Consider the following 23021-nt stretch of genomic DNA (forward strand, 5'->3'; position numbering starts at 1 on the left):
AAAGTATATACAAACGTGTCACTACGTTTACCCATGGTATATGTGCAGTTTTTAGCTCACCTGAGCACAATGTGCTCATTGTGAGCTTTTGTGCTGCCTTTTGTCCGTCGTCCACCATGCGTTGTGCAGCGTTAATATTAGAAGCCACATTTATTGTCCAATCTTCATGAAATTTGGTCAGAATGATATATTGGTCTCAATGATATCCTTGATGAGTTCAAAAATGGTTATGTTTGCTTGAAAAACATGGCTGCCAAGGGGCGGGGCATTTTTCCTTATATGGCTATAATGGCTATAATAAAACCTTGTTAACACTCTAGAGGCCACATTTATTGTCCGATCTTCATGAAACTTGGCCAGAACATTTATCCCAATTATATCTTGAACGAGTTCAAAAATGATGCTGTTTGGTTCAAAAACATGGCTGCTAGGGAGCAGGGCATTTTTCCATATATGGCTATTATAGTAAAACCTTGTTAACACTCTAGAGGCCACATTTTTTGTCCGATCTTCATGAAACTTGGTCAGAAGATTCATCCCAATTATATCTTGAACAAGTTCAAAAATGATGCAGGTAATTGCTTTAAAAACATGGTCACTAGGGGGTGGGGCATTTTTCCTTATATGGCTATATATGGCTTTAGTAAAACCTTGTTAACACTCTAGAGGCCACATTTATTGTCTGATCTTCATGAAACTTGGTCAGAAGAAATTAACCCAATTATATCTTTGATGATGATTTTGTTTGAAAATTGTTCCAGTTGGTGGAAAAACATGTCTGTCAAGGGGGCGTGGCATTTTTCCTTTCACAGCTATAGTAAAACCTTGTTAACACTCAAGAGGCCACATTTATTGTGCGATCATCATGAAAGTTGGACAGAAGATTTGTCCCAATGATATCTTGGACAAGTTTAAAAAGGGTTCCAGTTGCTTGAAAAACATGGCCACCAGGGGGCGGGGCATTTTTTCCTTATATGGCTTCATGAAACTTGGTCAGAATATTTGTTTAAATGATATCTTGGATGTGTACAAACATGGTTCTGGTCTGTTGAAAAACGTGGCCTCCAGGGTTTTAAGTACTAGTCATGAAAGTTGGTTAGAACTTTTGTTCTTAAATTGACATTTTGGGCTGCACAGAACAAGTTCGTTCCTTTGAGTCTCAGGTGAGCGATTTTGGGCCTTTCAGGCCCTCTTGTTATTTAATTAACCAAATGTATATATGTATTTCTCACAATATAGCATACTGTTGAAGAAATTGCTGACAAAATTATTTATTCAGAAATATTCATGCACAAATTATGACCAGTGACAGTGATTTTTTTTGCCCAAAATTAACACTGATTTTCGGCTGCTTCCCAATTGCAAAATTCCACGTTTTTTCCCAAAAAATCTGACCAAAATTTCCCCAAAAAAGCCCAATTTCTAAAAAACAATTTTTTTTTTTTTTCAAAAGAAGTCTCTTATGACTTAGTTATGCTTTCTTAACTCTAGATATCAACTTTATTTTTTAAACATCCTTCAAAATATATAACTTTAATTTAGTCCTTTTTGTCATAAATAATTCCCAAATATGCCACTTTTATTGATTAAAAAAATCCCAATTTGACCAGACTCCTTTTCCCAAAATGGCTAGAAAACCCTCTGAACATGCACTTAAAAATAATATAAATTCTGTTACTTATAATAATGTTTATAATGCTTAATGTTTCACAATTTCATGGTTTATCTCGCTATTTTTCCCAATTTCGCGTTTATCGCGCTAAGGCCAGAGTTTTTTAATAAAAAGATTTTCGGATTTTTTTCCAAAACATGTCCAGTAGGAGGACGGAAAAAAAAAAAAAAAAAAAGATGGTGACCAAAAATGCACTATGCTAAAAATGTTATGGTATGAAGTTCTTTGTATATTTCATGACCAAAATAATAAATGTCAATGAAATTTATTATGTTCTAAACATTCTCATACAAATATTTAGCAATAAACACATTTATTAACAGACCTGCATTTCATACGAATATAATTATAGTTGCATAATTTTCTTTTATCCGAAACAGTTTCTGTTACAAATGAAAATGCACAAACACGCAAATATGTCTTTTGCAAGTAATTCCTTTTGAGACAAAATGAACATCTGAATTAAAAAAAACTCTGGCAAAGTCAATCTTCAAATTGAAAAATCTTAATCTGTCATCCAATCCCCCATGTCACTGCCTAGGCACTTTAATATTCCTCTATTAAAACAACATCTTTTACATGTAATTCAAAAATGAAACACGCCAAGTGTTGCTCAAGTATTAAAAGAAAATACAAACCAAAATCTATTAGTTACAAAATTAACAAGATTAAGCTTGTGATGGTTTAATATTTAAAATTGTAAAACACAAAGCTGAACAAGTTTCCCACTACAATCTTATAGCAAAGAGGAATTATGTAGAGATAGAATAACACATTTTTTTTACAATATATGCAGTATGAAACTAAATTATAATGAATACTATCAACTTATAAAAATACGCAGAAAACATGACACACAGCATAGCATGGAATTATTATTATCATCATCTTACAATGTTATTACCAAACAATGGTGAACATAGTCATGATCATGACACAAGTACAAATCAATTTTAATAGGCCAATGTGGAAATTTTGCACACATATGCAAAGAAACAATATATTGAAAACGCATCATAGAGTACACAGTATATGTCTCTGTAACGAGCTCTTAATCTGCAGTAAATATTTACATTATAACTGAACAAGATTATCTGGATTTATTAAATCCAGCGGTCAGAGACATATGCCCCCCAAACGTGACCTCGACCTTTGACCTAGTGACCTGCAAAATCTTTTAGGCGTCATCTGTCAGTCATAATCAATGTACCCATGAAGTTTCATGATCCTAGGCCTAAGCGTTCTTGAGTTATCATCCGGAAACCATTTGGTGGACGGACCGACAGACGGAACGACGGAATGACATGTGCAAAACAATATACCCCCTCTTCTTCGAAGGGGGGCATAATAATGGTTTGTATTTTATCAATTAATCAGTAATTAACCCTTTGCATGCTTGGAAATTTGTGGTCTGCTAAAATGGCGTCTGCTGAATTGCTACAATTTAATAGCATTTTCTTCGATTTTTTCAAAGAATACTATCAGAATTGCAAACAGTTTTGATCCTGATGAGACGCCACGTTCTGTGGCGTCTCATCTGGATCCAAACTGTTTGCAAAGGCCTTCAAAATTTGGTTCTCACACTGAAAGGGTTAATATAAAAAATAAATAAAATCATTATTTTTGGTCAGCCTGCTAATTGCAATGACAGGTTTGCCAAATAATGAATATATTGCATATATTAAATTGTAAAATTTCTTAAATAATTTACAAATGGTTTACCTGGCAGATGGAAGGTAGCAGTAATTCCTCCTCATCGCCATTAGGACATCAAATGCATTTTCTTTTATAATACTACGATCCTGTGTGGTTTGGTACTTTAAAATAGCATGTATGCATTTCAAGTCGCTCTCGACCAAAACATTCACTGGCATAGATGGGTCACACTTAACCTTATCTGTGTCAATCATTGTCTTAGACGCTTCAAGTGAAGCGATTTCGTCGTGTTCATTAACATGTTTGCGCACAACATCGCCAATTGATTGGTCACTAGTGGCTTTGATAAATTGTTTTGTTGTTTTAGCATCCTGGTAAATAATAAGTCCAAACCAGTATAAAGGCATTAATTTGTGGTCTCGCCACCATTTTGCATGTTTTCAGTAAAAATGATCGATGTTACAGAAGCGCTTATGATACATTTACACGCGATATCGGTAAACGCTTTAAATAAATTACTTCTCTAAAACCCGAAACGCGTTTTGTGTCTAAAACCCGGCTTTTGGCACCCGAAAAAAAATCCGAAATTGAAATTATATAATTTTTTTTTTTTTTGGTTTCGTCAAAAATAGGAGTCGGCGGGTCCGAAAATCTATTTATTAAAAAACTCTGGCCTAATTTTCCCAATTAAAATGGCACAGCCTGTAACAAATAAAAGCAAAAAAAATCACTGAGTGAAATTGCACTTTTAATTCAAATGATGGGACGAAGTCTGGAAAGCAATGATTGAAATTGATCTCATAATGTTGCAACAACTTTTTTTATGCCCCCGGATCGAAAGATCGGGTGTATATTGTTTTTGGCCTGTCTGTGAGTCATTGTATGTGTGTGTTAACTTGTAACTTGGTTAAAGTTTTATAACTTTTGCAATATTGAAGATAGCAACTTCATATTTGGCATGCATGTGTATCTCATGGAGCTGCACATTTTGAGTGGTGAAAAGTCGAGGTCAAGGTCATCCTTTAAGGTCAAAGGTCAAATATCATTGTATTTTTTCGTTTCTTAAAACTTTAACCTTCGTTAAAGTTTGGTCATAACTTTTTGAATATTGAAGATAGCAACTTGATATTTGGCATGCATGTGTATCTCATGGAGCTGCACATTTTGAGTGGCTAAATTTCAAGGTCAAGGTCATTGTTCAAGGTAAAAGGTCAAATTTATGGCTTCAAAGCGGCGCAATAGGGGGCATTGTGTTTCTGACAAACACATCTCTTGTTTTTCAATGAAATAATTGTTTGTGCTAAGTGCATCCCGGTCAAGAAAAATTTTCGGAGGGGATATAGTAATTGGTCCTGTCCGTCTGTCCGTCCGGCTGAAACTTTGTCCGGAGCATAACTCCAAATCTATTCAATGGATTTACTTTAAACTTAGAATATAAACAGATGGCAACTTGGAGAAGTGCAGTGACCAAGAACCATTACTCTATCTACCTTAGTTTTTGAATTATCTCCCTTTTATATGATTTTAAAGTACATAAAGTACATACACAGATGGCAACTAGGAGAAGTGCAGTGACCAAGAACCACAACTCTATCTACCTTATTTTTTGAATTATCTCCCCTTTTATATGATTTTAATGTAAATTTTTGTCCGGAGCATAACTCGAAATCTACTGAAGGGATTTACTTGAAACTTGAAATAATAACAGATGGAAACTAGGAAAAGTGCAGTGACCAAGAACCACAACTCTATCTACCTTAGTTTTTGAATTATCTCCCCTTTTATATAATTTTAAAGTACATTTTTGTCCGGAGCATAACTCTAAATCTAATGAAGGGATTTACTTGAAACTTGAAATATAAACAGATGGCAACTAGGAGAAGTGCAGTGACCAAGAACCATAACTCTATCTACCTTAAATTTTGAATTATCTCCCCTTTTATATAATTTTAAAGTAATTTTTTGTCCGGAGCATAACTCTAAATCTACTGAAAGGGATTTACTTGAAACTTGAAATATAAACAGATGGCAAGTAGGAAAGTGCAGTGACGTAGAACCATGACTCTATCTACCTTAGTTTTTGAATTATCTCCCTTTTATATAACTTAAAAATAAATTTTTGTCTGGAGCATAACTCTAAATATACTAAAAGGATTTACTTGAAACTTGAAATATAAACAGATGGCAACTAGGAGAAGTGCTGTGACCAAGAACCACAACTCTACCTACCCTAGTGTTTGAATTATATCCCTTTATTTAATTTCAAAGTAAATTTTTGTCCGAAGCATAATGAATTATCTCACTTTATTTGTTTTTACAAATATTATTCTACTCTCTAAAACAAATGTTGTCATACAAGCAAACACATTTGGGCGGGGATTTGACACTACTGTGACAAGCTCTTGTTCTAATTCAAGAATGTCTTTTAAATCAACTCAAGGTTTTTTATCCCCGCCGAATTTTTTTTCGGAGGGGATACAGTAATTGGTCCTGTCTGTCTGTCCATCTGTCCGTCCGTCTGTCCGTCCGGCCGAAACTTTGTCCAGAGCATAACTCCAAAACTATTCAATGGATTTACTTTTAACTTAGAATATAAACAGATGGCTATTAGGAGAAGTGCAGTGACCAATAACCATAACTCTATCTACCTTAGTTTTTGAATTATCTCCCCTTTTATATAACTTTAAAGTAAATTTTTGCCCGGAGCATAACTCTAAATCTACTAAAGGGATTTACTCGAAACTTGAAATATAAATAGATGGCAACTAGGAAAAGTGCAGTGACCAAGAACCACAACTCTTATCTACCTTAGTTTTTTAATTATCTCCCCTTTTATATAATTTTAAAGTAAAGTTTTGTCCGGAGCATAACTCTAAATCTCCTGAAGGGATTTACTTGAAACTTGAAATATATACAGATGGCAAGTAAAAAAAGTGCAGTGACTAAGAACCATAACTCTATTTACCTTAGTTTTTGAATTATCTCCCCTTTTATATAACTTAAAAATAAATTTTTGTCTGGAGCATAACTCTAAATATACTAAAAGGATTTACTTGAAACTTGAAATATAAACAGATGGCAACTAGGAGAAGTGCTGTGACCAAGAACCACAACTCTATCTACCTTAGTTTTTGAATTATCTACCCTTTTATATAATTTTAAAAGTAAATTTTTGTCCGGAGCATAACTCTAAATCTACTGAAGGGATTTACTTGAAACTTGAAATATAAACAGTTGGCAAGTAGGGAAAGTGCAGTAACTAAGAACCATAACTCTGTCTACCTTAGTTTTTGAATTATCTCCCCTTTTATATAACTTTAAAGTAATTTTTTGTCCGGAGCATAACTCAAAATCTACTAAAGGGATTTACTTGAAACTTCAAATAATAACAGATGGAAACTAGGAAAAGTGCAGTGACCAAGAACCACAACTCTATCTACCTTAGTTTTTTAATTATCTCCCCTTTTATATAAATTTAAAGTACATTTTTGTCCGGAGCATAACTCTAAATCTAATGAAGGGATTTACTTGAAACTTGAACCATAAACAGATGGCAACTAGGAGAAGTGCAGTGACCAAGTACCATAACTCTATCTGCCTTAGTTTTTGAATTATATCCCCTTTTATATAATTTTAAAGTAAATTTTTGTCCGGAGCATAACTCTAAATCTACTGAAGGGATTTACTTGAAACTTGAAATATAAACAGATGGCAAGTAGGAGAAGTGCAGTGACTAAGAACCATAACTCTATCTACCTAAGTGTTTGAATTATCTCCCTTTATTTAATTTCAATGTAAATTTTTGTCCGGAGCATAATGAATTATCTCCCTTTATTTGTTTTTACAAATATAATTCTACTCTTTAAAACAAATGTTGTCATACAAGCAAACACGTCAGGTAAACACATTTTCTATATTTTATTTGCAGAAAACTTCTCCTGTAGTAATTATACATGTCCTTGTTTTGCAAAATATTCTTCCATTCGCTCATTTAAATGTCAGGTAAACACATTTTCTATATTTTATTTGCAGAAAACTTCTCCTGTAGTAATTATCAAAGGAATTGTTCAGTACCAAGTGCATCCCGGTCAAGAACATTAAAGTCTTATTGTATCTTGATTATGTTATAGACGCTGTTGTGTAATTTTGTTTTAAAGTAAAGTAATGCATTATCTCAGTGAATTACTGACGGGAAAGACATATAATGACGTGAAACTGTAGACAGCACAGACGCAAATTTACATTAATCAATTGTACTTTGACATGTAAAGACGTATAGTTCATGTTTAGATGGTATGAACAATTGTTGAGTACAAATAAGGAAATATAAAGTATATCATTGTTGGTGTTTTTTTAATGAAATAATTGCACAGTGTAAAACCACAACAAGATTGTTATAAAGAGTAATATTTGTCATAAATTATATGTGTATGTCTCCGCTACAGACAAGAAGATAATTACCATCGACTTCTCTCTGTCCCTCTGTCAGTGACCTTGACCTATCTGACCCCAAATGCTATTAGCCAGGCTAGATCTGCCTGTAATCACTGATTAACAGTTTCAGTCCAATTAATGCTTCCACCCAAGCTCAAGTTTTTAACCCTTTCCCACTTAGATTCTTATTTTGATGCATTTGTAGTCCCCCAGAAAGTTAAATTTAATTTAAGACCTTTCTTACTAGATTCAACTTTTAAAGGCTTCGATTCCAACTTTAAGATACTGGTGAGCAGCAAATAGCATAAAACCTGAACAGACTGCGAGTTACTTGCAGGCTGTTCTGGTTTTATGCTGTTTGCACATAGCCATTTTCACTTCGCTTCTGAGTGGAAAAGGGTTAAGCCGAAACTGTTTGTCTACATTGTATTTGAGTAACAGTGACCTTGACCCCTAACCTTGACCAAACTGACCTTCAATGAATGCACATTAAGCTAGGTCTGCATGTACGCTACCTTCAAAAAAGTTTTTGTTCAATACATTTATCCTACCTAAATTCTTCGAGTGGGAACCATTATCTAGTTTAAGTGAAAGTGACCTTGACCTGGAACCAACATGCTCCAAATGTGATGCCAAGCTCGGTCTCTAAGGATTGGTCAAAACAAACTAAGGTTATCAAATGGAAACCACCTGTTTGACAATATACAAGTCTGCCACACATGCCCACCTACCAAACCCCAAATTAATTACCAGGACATTTGTTAATATATATATTATATTATATATATATATATATATATATATATATATATATATATATATATATATATATATATATATATATATATATATTACTGTCTTTTCTTATAACTTTTTTTTAACATTTTGATATGGTTTAAAAAATGGTTATCAACTGTTTGTGCTTAGTACCCTGCAAAGTCAACATTATAAGGACACATTTTTAACTGTTGAAATTATAACTTAAGAACATGTATTTCTTCCAAATTATTCTCTAATCCAAAAAATGACAACTCAAATCGTGATACTCTCTGAGCTGCAGATCGAGGAAAAATAGAATGCAATCGTTTTATGTTGTTCCCATAGGTTGTGATTGTATGTTTTTGTACATTTGTGGATGAATTAATCTTCGCTGAATCACACGTCATTGCCCGTTTTTTAAATATTGCGAAATATGCTGGAAAAACAAATAAAACCTAATCATCCTGAAGAATTATCAGTGAAATTTCAAAATATTGGTCCTTTTCGCAACCTCGGAAGTAGAATTGGCTCATTTATTAATTCATCCCAAAAAAGAGGTGGCGCCCATAATAAACGGCCATGTATTATATGACAAATGCCTGTGTCTATTGCTTTCTGCATGACCTCTGTGTGACCCTATGGGAGTTTTGTCTGAGTTTAAATCCGGATTTTACCCTGACTTACAGGTAATTCTTGTTTAATCTGATATTTTCTGGCAATTAGCAAAAATATACTGGTGTGTGACAATGTCAACTTGCATGGGAGAGAACTTTGAATTCCAATAAGAAAGCAAAATTCTTGCTTTTTAAATACAGGGATTACAGTGATTTTATTTTTACCCAATTGGGAAAAGTACTGGTACCATACCGATTGGGGACAATTAGCGCAAACCTATTTATTGGAAAATTGGCGTTGTGAAATCTTCAAATTTTGAAACTGGTGTATTTTATTTTTTGCTTACAAATACTTTAAAACTGAGAATTAGTGTTGTCAATATGTAAATATTATATTTACTGAGGTTCAACCCAGACAGCTGCACAAGGAAATAAATTAAATATTGCATTTAATTTATATAAAATAAGGCTCTTTTATTTGAAACCTTCAATTGGATTTGTTTTGGACCGCAATTGGGAAATTTATAATTTTTCATTGACTGTGAAAGTGTCCTTTAGAGTTACTTTATAAAGTAGGACAAAAATTGCTGGATTAAATGTCAGGAATACATTTAAATATTTTTCATTACAAAAAGCCTAGATATTTTGGTATTGTAACATCATGAGGCAAATGAAGCTCAGATTCTGTTTTGAAGAAATTAATAGAGAATTATGAAGACATCACATGCGGGGCAACATGCCTAAGAAGCTAGTGCAACGAGACTCGTAAATAAACTTCAGTTGACACTGACGTCTAATTACATACAAGTTTCCTGTTACACTTGGCATTTCAAACAGACTGTCACAAAAAGAGAACAACAAAAGATGTAGTTTTCCTTTTAAGATGATTTCATCTACGTATTGTCCTAGATAAGTTTGCAAGTGTTGGTGTGCTTGACAGCAAAAGTAAAAAATATAAATACAAGAAATCACACATTGAAATATGTTTAATAATAAAAGTTAGGTAATTGTTCTTTTTAATAAAATTTCTGTGTGAGCAATAGCTGGTGATATATCTCTGGGGTAAATCAAGTATTTGCATACATGCCAGATGTCCTGATCTTGGCGGTACAGTTCTGCTTTCGGGGTGTTTGTCCCGGTGTCACGATGTGACACTATTTGTCCGCACATTCGTACAAAACGATATACGCTCTATAAGTACACAATAAAATTCCCTATTCAAGCTCCGTCTGGCTTTAATTACCATCGCTAATCCCTTTATTGGCCCCTATTAAAAAACCATATCTACTAGTCGTGTGATCCAGTGTTGTTTTTGACACCTTATCAGCGATATATCTGCAAATTATTGATTTTATTGGGCATTCACACCAGGGTATTTTTATGATAAGGGTTGTTAATTGCTAGTGATAGATGCATCGTAGTGCATTAAGCAGTTTGCTTTTGTATTTCAAGGCCAAAATCAAGTCCAAAGATACTATTATTACGTTGTATTCAGTGTATTATATGTCAAACAAATTGAGCGCTGACAGCGATACAAGAGACATAAATTTACTTTCTTTTTTGACTGATTTTCAGAAAATAATGTGTACATATTGCATCAATCTAAATTTAGAGTTAATGGATGATTGGTTGAAAAAAAACAGTGCTAAAAACAACATCCTGTTGAACGTTGCCTTAGTCCCAAATGGATTCATCCGCATAGTGGGGTATCCGGACAATCGTTCCTACGGACAATTGCTCCTACGCTAAATTTGACAGGCCGGACAGTAGCTCCTACGATGTTTTGACAGGGCCGACAGTCGCTCCTACGATGTTTTGAAAGGGCGGACAGTCGCTCTTACCTTATTTTGCCAACCCAGACAATAGCTCCTACATTCTTTTGTCAACTCGGACAGTAGCTTCTACATTATTTTGACTCCACGGCAAAATGTAGTATGCGCTGATCAATTAAAGGCTATCACCTATAATTAACCGACAATTAAAATTACCGACTTGTTAAAAGTAAGCAGATTCAACATGGAACATTCGTTCCTACATTACATTTATTGGAATAATTAATTATGTAAATATATAATATAAATCGAGCTGTGTGTATAAATGTAAACATGTGTTTTCTTTCGTTTGTATGCGCTTTTGTTTGCGTATTTTGTGATATATATGATTATAAATGCCATATAAATGTCATATCATAAATACAAATGAAATAAAGAACAATTTTTCATTTCATCTATGCTGTTTTCATGTTTATTCCATTAGCAAAATGGCACTTATTCCAATAAATGTAATTTAGAAACGAATGTTCCATGTTGAGTCGGCTTACTTAACAAGTCAGTAATTTTAATTGTCGGTTAAAGCCTTTGATCGGCCTATACTACCTTTTGCGGTGGAGTCAAAATAATGTAGGAGCGACTGTCCGGGTTGACATGAGAATGTAGGAGCGATTGTCCGGGTTGGCAAAATATTGTAAGAGTGACTGTCCGCCCTGTCAAAACATCGTAGGAGCGACTGTCCGCCCTGTCAAATTTAGCGTAGGAGGATTTGTCGGTAGGAGCGATTGTCCAGGATTCGCATATTGCACATGTTTGTTTACTTCCAGAAAATGGTGGCATGATTAATCGTTTTAGGTGTCCTGCTTTTTGGTCAAATGTCCCGACATTTTTAATGGACTGTCCCGATTTGGACCCGAACATTTCTGGTATGTATGAGTATTTGTGTAATATTTATAAGGGCATCTTACAATTAAATGGGCCTTTTCATAGATTTTGGCATTTATTGAAGTTTCTCATTAAATGCTTTATAATGATAAATGTAAACATTGGATAAAAAAAGCTCCAGTGAAAAAACAAGAATAAAATTAAAGAAAGAAAAAAAGTAACCCTCAACTGGGCTCAAACACCTGACCCCTGGAGTAAAAGTCTATCACTAATAGACCACTCGGCTATCCATGCTCATACAACAAGTGATGTGTTGTTTACTTTTTATAAATTTGTCGTCTGCTAAAATGTTGTCTGCTGAATTTCTTAAATTAGCATTTTCTTCGATTTTTTCCAAAGAATACTATCAGAATAGCAAACAGTTTGGATCCTGATGAGACGCCATGTTCTGTGGCGTCTCATCTGGATCCAAACTGTTTGTAAAGGCCTTCAAAATTTGGTTCCAGCACTGAATGAGTTAAGAGGCCTTTTCACAGATTTTGGCAGATATTTTAGTTTGCCATTAAATTCTTTATATTGATAAATGTAAACATTGGATCTAAAATGCTCCAGTAAAAAACAAGAATAAAATTTAAATCAACTGGGCTTGAACCACTGACTCCTGGTGTAAAAGTGTAAAAGTGCTCATACAGTGAACGATGTAGTATCATAAAATATAATGACAACAACAGAACTCTCCAAATTATTCAATCGTTTCCCGTTGCAACGCTTTATAATGTTCAAGTTTGTAAATCGTCAAAAGATGCATATAATGGATATTTTAGAGCATGGTAAATGTTAAGTATTACTGTTTTTTCAAAAATATCATAAGTTCATAACTACAACGAGAATTAGTAAATCTGAAACATTTTTTAAAATTTTGTCTATTTATCAAAACGTGAAAAAGCCCCTTTATTGGATGGATATGTTTCATAATTTACATTTCTAATATCGTAAATCATGTATTAATGGGTATTGTACGACCAAAACTTGAAAATAAAATAATTATAACAGAAAACTTCAAATTGAAGAATGGATGTGTCATATATATGGTCAATGCTCTGTGAAAAGGAAGTTAAATGCATTTGTGTAAAGTGTCGTCCCAGTTTAGCCTGTGCAGTCCTCACAGGCTAATCAGGAACGACACTAAACTAAACTGGATTTTTGCAAAGAAGGGTCCTGTCTTTTTTCCTCTAAACAAAAATACCGTAAAAGTGGAAAGTGTCATCCCTGATTAGCCTGTGCAGACTACACAGGCTAATCTGGGACGATTTTTTACGCACATATATTAAACCCCCTTTTCACAGAGCACGACCCATAACCAAATATATTGAGAAAAAGTTTTGCTAATTGGGAAGTTATGTTCAATTAATCGAATTGTATAGCAGCAAATACAAATGATTTTGATTTCTGCTTGGTAAAGAAAGTAACCACTCCATGAGACATTACAATTCCTGTGGGACTACACAGGCTTTTCTGGGACATTATTTAATGCACACGCATTAAGCCCCATTGTCCCAGAGCACAGTTTGTTTGTGATATGAAATTACATCATGAATTGTAGCATAGAAATTTATATACAATAGGCCCAAGATTTTCTTCATTTTCCTCAATTGAGTAAATTTTCTCTTTTTCCTATCTATATAACATAAACAAATGATGTTGTTTTACTCAGTTTGATAGAAACAGATGGCAATATCTTTTTTGAAAAGCAGTTAGGGTACATAAATAAAAAAACACTTCTCAGTGGGCTTTAACCTTCCAGAGACAAATTTTTAAGTATCTTGTATATCATCCATAATATCAATAAGTACTGGGAAAATAGTAAATAGTATCCTTTAAAGTCCAAAATAATTCCCTCGAGTCAAAATATCATATAAAGATACTTGAGTTGTAATATAAGCAGCTGTTGTAGGCCAGTTTATTGGTGTAGTGTAACGGCACTGGGAAATTCTGTCACGTGTGAGTCCATGTGAATGTCCCAATTTGTATTGTAGCGCCGACACTTTTACTTTTATGAATGATGTGGGTGTATTTTTATTTTCTGTGGTTTTGCTTATCTACTACTACTACTTCTACTACTACTATTACAAGATATATGAGAAATAGAGTTATGGTAGTAGTAAAAGTGAAAGAAGTTGTTGCTGTTGTAGTTTTAGTAATTGTAATTGTAGTTTAAGCAGTAGTAGTAGTAGTTGTAGTAATAGTAGTAGTTGTTGTAAAAGTAGTTTTATAGTAGTATTTGTGTATTACAGTTATAGAAATGACTATAATTTTAGTTTGATAGATTTTTTTTTATGTTGTTTTTTGTGCCAGACAGATTCCTTAACAAGCTTATTTGATTTTGTTGTAATGACTTGTCATTTGTGCTTTTTGGCTATTGCTATGAGGAATACTAATTTTTTATGGGTAAACTTTATTTTACGAAATTTTTGTTGATTTTGAGTCTTTATGGGGCTTTAAATACATAGATAATGGTAAGCATTTTAGTTTGAATGGTTATTTGGTTATTCATTTGGTTTCTTGGCAGTGTTCTATATTGGTTCCAATGATACCACCCGTTTTGGGTTTCACAATTCACTGTAATACCAGCTAAGCCTTTTTTCCATGTAATATAACCATTAGGAACATTTTTATATTTAACCAGTGTAATATAGCTTTTTGAGCATTTTTATTTGATACTTTTTGTTCCACTTTCCAATCATTATTTTATTTTGCTGAAATGATGTAGCAACCTCTAGTGACGACATGCAATGTAAACAACTTTCTGGCAAAAGGCTCTCTTACTAACAAAGTTCCTAAAATAACTTAATAAATATGATATCAAACGACAACAAATTTCTGATCCTTTATTTATCACGACTTATTGTTTTGGTTTGAATAGTTCATGGTATTCATCTCTTGGGGAAACTTCTTTCCTTTTGAAACCTAATACATGTAACAAGAAAGTAATAACATAGAATTTCTAGGTGTGTATACAGATTTGTGTGTTGTAATTTTAGCAGCTTTGCCCACTATTGATATTGTTCAACGCCAGGATGAAACATTATATAAGTCATGTTCTGGTCCATGTGACCTAACCAGACTTTACTATTTATATAATGATATTTTGTGGTTGGGCAAAAATAGATATGTCTACTATTATTACCACTTCTACTACGACTCCTGTTATTATAATTTCTAATTTACTGCTACGGCTGTTGCTAATACTCTTACTATTACTAATACTTTTTAACTATTATAACTATTAAAACAACTAATAGTTCTACTACTACTGCTGCTGCTACTACAACTACTACTACTACTACTAATGCTATTACAATTACTTATACGGCAACTGCTATAACTACTACTGCTACTGTTGCTGATACTGCTGCTACTCACTACGACTGTTGCTGCTGGTGCTACAACTACAACAACTACTACTACTGCTGCTGCTGCTACTACACCAACTACTACTGCAGCTGCTACAACTACTACTACTACTGCTATTACAACTACTTCTACTACTACTATTACTACTACGAAAGTTACAACTACTTATACTGCTACTACAAATTCTACAATTACTACTACTACTACTACTACTACTACTACTACTACTACTACTACTACTACTACTACTACTACTACTACTACTACTACTACTACTACTACTACTACTACTACTTCTACTACTACTACTAATACTTATACTAATACTACTACTACTACTACTACTACTGCTACTACTATTACTACTCATACTGCGACTTCTACTACAATTTCTACTACCACCACCTGACCTCTTTTTGAACGCTTTTAATGTATTTTTATGTGTCTAAACATAAAATACTCTCATTAAGAATATGATTATTATATGAAAAACACATAAACTGTGATACCACAGAGTGAATAATTATTATGGAGAATTGTTAGTTTTGTGTACAGTATTAACTTCTAGCTGGGAAAACCTTTCATTTCAATTATTCAATTTTAAGAATTTGTGTGAGATTGCTTAAACAAATTTGTGTGTTTTTTCTTAGCTTAGGCTACAGATGTGACCTCCTAATGTAGTTAATATTACACATGTATTACAATCGTGGGAAAATGTTTCATTTCAGAGCCAGTTATATTTCAATTGTAGAATTTGTGTGAGATTGCTTATTTGCTTAATCAAATTTATGTTGGTGTTTTTTTTTTAGCTACAGATGTGACCTCCTAACGTACTTTATATTATTAAACTCTTGGGAAAATGTTTCGTTTAAGAGCTGGTAATATTTCAATTATAGAATTTCTAAGTGTAGGCTTAAGCAGATTTATGTTTGTTTTTTCTACTACTAACATATGTGACCTCCTAATGTACTTTACTGGAATGTAACCGCAACAGGTTCGCAATCACTCTTATTTCAACATGACTTACTTTCTTATGAATGAAAATTGGAGTTGTGGGACTACTTAGAAACGTTCTCTAAAAGTTGATGTCTGTGGAGTTTATTGACTGTGTTTGAAATCGTGGAAGATAATGTTACGAAACTTTATAATTGCCATTTATGCAGGATTAAGATTTTATTAAACATATCTTCTAATATTGTGGTTGTTTTTAGCTCACCTGAGCACAATGTGCTCATGGTTCAGGGTTCGCACAGGGCTTGAAAAGTGCTTGAAAACGAGTCCAAGGCTTGAAAAGCCTTTGAACAAAGGTTGGCCTTGAAAAAGTGCTTGAAAAGTGCTTATTTCATGTAAAAAAAGCCTTAAAAATGTTTATTTATGCTCAAAAATACTTTAATCATCGCTTTAGTTATTTTACTTAAGTCGTTCTTAACGGAAATATTATGAAAATTTATCATAAATTCCTTCGCGCAAAAAAGTTGAATATGAAATATAAGTTTCGTACACTATTTAGTACGAAACGTTATGTGCAGTACACGTCACAGATTATGTGTACTACGTCAGAGGTTCTCCATAGTGATCAATTTTTGCGAGTGAAACGCAGGGATGGGGAAGTGTCGTTTTAAACCAGGGTGGTTAACTGAATAAGAGGAGAGAGCTAAAGAACTGGAAAAGGAAATCAATTCTGTTAAAGACAAAATGTTATAGTAACTGACTGCTGTTCAAATGTAATGAACTAGTCTGTTTGATGTGAGCATAGAAAGAGACAATGTGTTTGTTTGTAATAACTTTTAAAAGTAAATACAGTACATTCAATGCGGAACAAACGTATTTCGCGATCCGCGGCACCAAGGCGAAACGAGTCGATGCCGCGTCGGTCATTGAAGCGGCGTCAGTATGCGGCGGCAAGTCGCATTTCGCCACGAAACTTCGCATCTGTCCGCCGAGGCATGCTGTGATCCGAGACATGATGCCGAGTCGATGCGCATCATGAAATAAAAAATCTTTAAAAAAATTTTAGTTACATGTAGTTAACAAATTTTGAAAGAACAATTATAATAATAATTAAAATCATAATAAATTTATTGTGCGCGGATTGTATTAGCATAGCATAGTTAATGTGTCTGGCCAATTAAGTTTGTTTCCCGCCCGTAGTGTATGTATTTCACACATAAACAATGTCACGTAATTATGTTTTCGCACATACAAGTGGTCAAGGCTCCAGCATATGGTGAAATTAATTGCATGTTGATTTTGCTATTATATTAAAGCTGAGAAAATTAGCAGTTTGAAGCCACATCAGTAATCAAGACGGTGACGACGTATTTGTTGTTTTGTTAATTATCAGCTTATTATAACTATTGTTTGAATATGTGTATGTAAACACGTTATATTTTGTTCATATTATACAGTTAGTATCGCTACTAATTACCCGATAATTCTGTATATTCCAGTTTTAAAGCAAATGCTGGTAAATATTTAGGATACACAAACATTCTCGATATTTCCTTAAGAATCAAATACATTTTGGCATGTGTTACTATTTATAGAGATGATGAAATAACGTCTAATCGGGGCTTTTTTTTTCAACTGAACACGCGATTCACGCTTAAGGTGATGTTCATGTATTTATACAACACAAAATACACCCAAACTTTCCAAACGACGTTCTACATGTCTGCATAATTTTCGCGCGCTTTTTATGAAACAAAGGATATTTTAGCACTGTTTATTTGACGCTAGAATTTGCCAAAGGTTGCGTTAGCATTAAAATTTGGAAGTGTGTTTCGGATTACAAATTTAATAATGATAATCGAACGAAACATGTATAGTTGCGCGTAATTAATTCTACGCTTCACATACATATATGTACATGTAGGTGGATATCTTTTCAAAAGTACGCGAGGTTAATACAGACTCTGCGTTGTTGCGCGGATCGATGCCGATTGCCACGGCGAAACGCCGCGTGAACACACGATTCGGCGGCCGCGTACTAATAATCTGGCCGTGGCGTAGCCGCGGATTATGTTTGTGCCGCGTTGGCTGTACTGTACATATGTGAGACTCATCGAGTTAAGGATGTATAACCTGTATTTCTATGTAATAACTAGAAATAACATGTATGAGTTATTGTGGAATAAGTGTAATGTGTTTGAGCAATAAAAAAAAGAAGATATTTACTATGTTAATCTGGTTTGAAAATGCAGTTTTTAAAGGAAACTAACGTACGGTTCTCGGCCTTGAAAATGAAAATTTGGCCTTGAAAAGTCCTTGAAAAGTCTTGAATTTAGGTTTGAGATTTCTGTTTGAACCATGTGGTTACGTGAGCTTTTGTGATTGCCTTTTTTTCCATCGTCCATTGTGCGGCATCAACATTTGCCTTGTAAGCACTCTAGAGGCCACATTTATAATGTCAGATCTTCATGAAATTTGGTCAGAAAATTTGTGCCAAATTTGAAATTGGTCCTGGTTGGTTGAAAAACATGGCTGCCAGGGGACAGGGCATTTTTCCTTATATGGCTATTGTAAAAATCCTGTTAATACTCTAGAAGCCACATTTATTGTCCGATTATCATGAAACTAGGTCAGAAGATTTGTCCCAATAATATCTTGGATGAGTTTGAAAATGGTTCCAGTTGGTTAAAAAACATGAACGCCAGGGGGGGGGGGGGGGGGGGGGGGGGGCAATTTTCCTTATATGGCTATAGAACAGTCCTTGTTAACACTGGAGGCCACATTAATTTTCATGAAATTCAGTCAGAAGATTATTTCCAATGATATCTTGAACGAGTTCAAAAATGTTTCCGGTTTGTTGAAATCAATTATGGCCCCCAGGGGGTGGGGAATTTTTCCTTATATGGCTATATATAGCTATATAGTCAAAACTAAAAACAGCGGTCAGTCAAGGGAAATGACCAAAGTGGCCGTTGTCCACAGGCCGGTGGTCGTTGTTTTTGGATCACAATTTTTAGATGGTTGATAGTATTGCTGCGTCTTTACCACACCCAGTCGTTCGCAAACAGTGTAAAACAAAGGCTCATTGCTGATAACCAAGCATAATAACATAATTGACTTACATCATACAGAATAATATCTTATAAATTGATTTAATTTCATATTGTTAAACTAAATCAATGACTTTATCAACGCTAGTATAATTGTTTACTCATGCATCTCATTCATTCAGTAAATAAAGCTTGTTACATGCAAACCTCTTTGTTTTTCCTTGAATCATTGGTCCAGAAATATTTATCATACAAGCCGTAGTCTCGGTGAACCACTTATAAACCAGATCATTCAACCCGCTGTATTCGGTGTCAAATTTTGGACGCTTCATGTAAACTCACATGTCCATTCGATTCATACTCCTCCATAATTTCTTGCTTACACTTAAGCACACTCGCGTACGTCCAACACAGAACTTACTTGCTATTACACGCAAAAATTTTCCAGATTCACAGTTTCGAACACTTGACTCGCTCCTCCTATGTGAGGAACTAACGTTAATCACTTATTGTTATTATCATAGTATGTGATTTATTATTCCGATTGCTTGTAAAAGTAGTATGTACGCTAGAAAGCTCTTTGAAAGAATGATCCAAAAATGTTATTTTCAAATCCATTCTCAAGGTTGTAAGTACAATGTACTTATTAGCGGTCATTTAATTAACGATAATTACTTTAAACGTGTAATAAACTCTGAAATATTTTATTTTGAAGATAATCCCCATAATTATCCCCAGAAAACAAACCTTCTCAACACCCGATTAATAGTTTACTCGCAGCGGGCCGCTTTTATAATATCAAATTACCACTATCAGATGCTTTACCCGCAAAATAGATGGACAAAATGGTGTGCTGTGTTTTTAATTTTCACTACTGAAAACGACTGACGCGTGACCGTTGTTTTCAGTTCAAACATAACTCTTGGTGTTAAATAAAATCGCCGTTATGGACGATTGACCGTTTTTCTCAATTGAAATATGGAGTGATTTTCGTCGGGGGAAATCCAGTCTCACCGTTGTCTGCAGTTGACCATTATTCTCAAGTGGCTGTTCAGTTTTGACTGTAATTAAATCTTGTTTACACTCAGAGGCCACATTTATTGTCCGATCTTCATGAAACTTGGTCAGAAGATTTTTTCTATTGATATTTTGGACCATTTTTAAAATGGTTCCAATTGGTTGAAAAACATGGCCACCAGGGGTCGGGGCATATTTCCTTTTATGGCTTTTGTAAAAGCTTGTTAAGACTGTAAAAGTTACATGTATAGTCCAATCTTCATAAAACTTGGTCAGAACATTTTGTTATAATGATATCTTGGATGAGTTAGAAAATGGTTCTGGTATGTTTGGAAAAAAAATGCCGCCAGGGGGCGGGGCATTTTTCCTAATATGGCTATAGTCAAACCTTGTTTAAAATATAGAGCACACATTTATTGTCTGATCATCATGAAATGTCGTCAGAAGATTGTCCCAATGATATCTTGGATTAGATTGAAAATGGTTCCATTTGCTTGAAACATGTGGCCACCAGGGGCGGGGTATTTTCAATTATATAGCTATATTTTTCTATAGTAAAGCCTTGTTTACACTCTAGAGGCCACAATTATTTTCCGATCTTCATGAAACCTGGTCAGAAGATTTGTCCCAATTATATTTTGGACAATTTATATAACAGTTCCAGTTGGTTGAAAAACATGGCTTTCAGGGGGCGGAATTTATTTCCTTATATGGCTATAGTAAAAACTTGTTAACACTCTTAAAGTCACATGTATTTTCCAATCTTTATGAAACTTGGTCAGAACACTTATTTTTATATCTTGGATGAGTTTCAAAATGGTTCTGTTCTGTTAATGGCCGCCAGGTGGAGAGGAATTTATCCTTATATGGCTATAGTAAAACGTTGTAAAAACTCTAGAAATCACATGTATTGTCCAACCTTCAGGAAACTTGGTCAGAACATTTGTTTTCATGATATCTTGGGCTGCACAGGTCAGTTCCTTTGTATCTCAGGTGATTAAGTTTGGGCCTTTCGGACCCTTTTGTTTAACAAGGTTTTTAACCATTAGTATGGTATGCAGGCGGGCGGCATCAGACATTGACTACTTGTAATGAAACTTGGTATATAGCAAGCTTCTATGAAAACAAAGCTTGGTATTGTATTTTTACTTTTGTTGGATCAAGGTCCCTGATCCTAAAAATTGAAAAATAGTTTTTGAAAAACAGTTTTATGTAGATATCCCACTGACATTGTCTGTATAGGTAACGTTCATTCAGACCTAGATTGGGATTTCACATTTATTATGCCCCCTTAGAAGAAGAGGGGGTATATTGTTTTGCACATGTTGGTCGGTCGGTCCGTCGGTCGGTCCGTCCACCAAATAGTTTCCTGATGATAACTCAAGAAAGCTTAGGCCTGGGGTCTGTTAAGTTCATTGGTACATTGATCATGACTGGCAGATGACCCCCATTGATTTTCAGGTCACTAGGACAAAGATCAAGGTCAGAGTGACTTGAAACAGTAACATGGAGTAAAATGGTTTCTCGATGATAACTCAAGAACGCTTAAGCCAGGGATCAGGAAAGTTCATAGGGACATTGGTCATGACTGACAGATAACCCCTACTGATTTTCAGTACTCTAGATCAAAGGTCAAGGTCACAGTGACTTGAAACGGTAAAATGGTTTCCGGATGATAACTCACAAATGCTTAGGGTAAGTATCAGGAAAGTTCATGGGGACATTGGTCATGACCGACAGATGACCACTTTTGATTTTCAGGACTCTAGGTCAAAGTTTAAGGTCACAGTGACCTGAAACAGTTAAATGCTTTCCAGATGATAACTCAAGAACTAGGTCACGGGGTCACTCAGTGCATTTCAAGGATTTAGCATGGTGTCCGCTCTTTAATTTAAGTAGTTTTCATCCGATCTTTACCAAATTTGGTCAGAAGTTGTGTCTAAATGATATCTAGGTCAAGTTTAAATATGGGTCTTGTCGGGTCAAAAACTAGGTCACGAGGTCACTTAGTGCATTTCAAGCATTTAGCTTGGTGTCCTCTCTCTAATTGAAGTAGTTTTCATCCGATCTTCACCAAATTTGGTTAGAAGTTGTGTAGGTGATATCTAGGTCAAGATATATCATTTTGCCACTCAAATGGTAAAGTTATCAAGTTGTCCAAAACCTTCAAATGGGCGTATCTTGTGACAGTTTGGCACTCTTGTTTATGTATATCCTCTGGTAAGAATACTTTAATTATCAAAACAATTTTACATTGTATTATTTTACAGAAGAGTAAATGGATCTGTCAGAAGAAATCACTTTGTCACCACCATCGCCTTGTAGATCCCCGGGTAGACATGGGTATGTTTTGAGCCCAGACTATTAACCAGACATTTCACAACAGCATATAATATGTTGTCTTGCAAGTCCATTGTAATCTGGTGGCAAGCAACACGAAAAACACACTTATGCACTTCTTATTAAACACTTATAATTTTAATTTCTAAAAAACGGCTCAAGATATGAAGTTTAAATTTAACAATAAAATTGAGAACAATTTCTACATAGTCATTAAATTATTACAATTATTCATCCTCTGACATTTTTGGACCTTTGATGATTACGGCTTTCTCTTTGCTGCACATGAATTATGCTAACCCCATTGATTTTCTTTTTATGTCCCCCACTATTGTAGTGGGGGACATATTGTTTTTGCCCTGTCTGTTGGTCTGTTGGTTGGTTGGTCTGTTGGTTTTTGCCAACTTTAACATTTGCAATAACTTTTGTAATATTGAAGATAGCAACTTGATATTTGGCA

At 34.4% G+C, this 23021-nt stretch overlaps 1 protein-coding gene across 1 annotated transcript in view; it reads left to right on the plus strand.

Moving 5' to 3' along the window:
* Nucleotides 1–23021, plus strand: part of LOC127847086 (uncharacterized) — a 177818-nt gene that overhangs the window by 77526 nt on the left and 77271 nt on the right. The gene's annotated exons all lie outside the window — the stretch shown is intronic.

Source organism: Dreissena polymorpha, chromosome 10 (assembly GCF_020536995.1).
Source record: "Dreissena polymorpha isolate Duluth1 chromosome 10, UMN_Dpol_1.0, whole genome shotgun sequence".
NCBI classification, from domain to species: domain Eukaryota; kingdom Metazoa; phylum Mollusca; class Bivalvia; order Myida; family Dreissenidae; genus Dreissena; species Dreissena polymorpha.